Source organism: Corvus brachyrhynchos, unplaced genomic scaffold, assembly GCF_000691975.1.
Source record: "Corvus brachyrhynchos isolate BGI_N302 unplaced genomic scaffold, ASM69197v1 scaffold114, whole genome shotgun sequence".
NCBI classification, from domain to species: domain Eukaryota; kingdom Metazoa; phylum Chordata; class Aves; order Passeriformes; family Corvidae; genus Corvus; species Corvus brachyrhynchos.
Genome location: NW_008238337.1, coordinates 4,526,150 through 4,527,189, shown reverse-complemented (window position 1 = coordinate 4,527,189; position 1,040 = coordinate 4,526,150). Strand labels below are relative to the sequence as shown.

Here is a 1,040-nt window from a genome sequence, read left to right as displayed (position 1 = left end):
GGGAAGGGAATGCCAGGAGCGAGGGGGGAGCGGCCCCGTTAGCAAAGGTCAGGGCCCCGCTCGGGTGCCGTCGGTGTTTTTGGCAGGGCTCAGTCCTGGCTGCGTGCACCGAGGTCCCGGAAGGGCCAGCGCGCCGCGGGCGGGGGGGCGTGCCAGACATGTACAGACATGTCTCCTTGGATGTGGCACCAGCTCCTCAAAGCAAATCCTCCCTGATCCGACACAGTCATGCCATGCCTTCCTCCCTGCACACGGATCGGGAAGAGGGGGTGAGGGGAGCCGTCCGTCATGGATGCTCGGGATGCTCAAGGGCTTTCGGTCCCAGCCGCAGCACAGACATGGGATCAACCAACAGAAAAGCCAAGTGGCTCCATGGAGCAGCAATTAAAAGCACTCTAGACCCCAACAGGCCAGGAGTCAACCCCAGCATGGGCAACTCGCAGCATCCATGTCTCCAGCTGAGACCCAACCAGCTCAGCAGAGACCGAAGCTCCCCATCACAGCTCCTGCACCATCCTGGCTCACTCCTGCCCCATCCCAGGGGTTTGATTGTCCCCTGCAGTGACAGTCCCTGTGCTCCCACGGTCATGGTGCCCCGTCCAGCTGCCCCACACTCGGCAGCCGGGCTCGCTCCACTCCATAATTACAGCCCCAAGTGCTGGAGCTGTGAAAGAATCTGACGAGGAATCCAGGGTAGATCGCGCTGCTGAAATTACTATAATCAAAGGCTTTCACAAAGGCTTCAAATGCAACCAATTACCCTGAAAGGCGAGGCAAGAAAGAAAACAAATTAACATGTTTGCACAGAGCCTCGACGCGGCGCACACATCGCCCCGCGCCGCCCTCGACCCGGCCGGCCGCTGCTCTCCACCCTCGGTCCCGCTCCCCATCCCTGGCTGCCCTCTCCTCATCCCTGGGTAGCAGCTCCCCATCCCCACGGCTGGTCCCTATCCCACATCCTGCTCCGCTCGCAGCTGCACACAAAGGGGCTCTGTGCCCGTCCCTCGCCCCGCGGCCGCCCACTGCCCCCCCGGCACACA

General features: G+C 62.3%; 1 protein-coding gene across 1 annotated transcript in view; it reads left to right on the top strand.

The window, feature by feature from the left end:
- The window catches only part of MMAB (methylmalonic aciduria (cobalamin deficiency) cblB type), a 66,640-nt gene that overhangs the window by 5,790 nt on the left and 59,810 nt on the right, over positions 1-1,040 (top strand). The window lies entirely within an intron of this gene.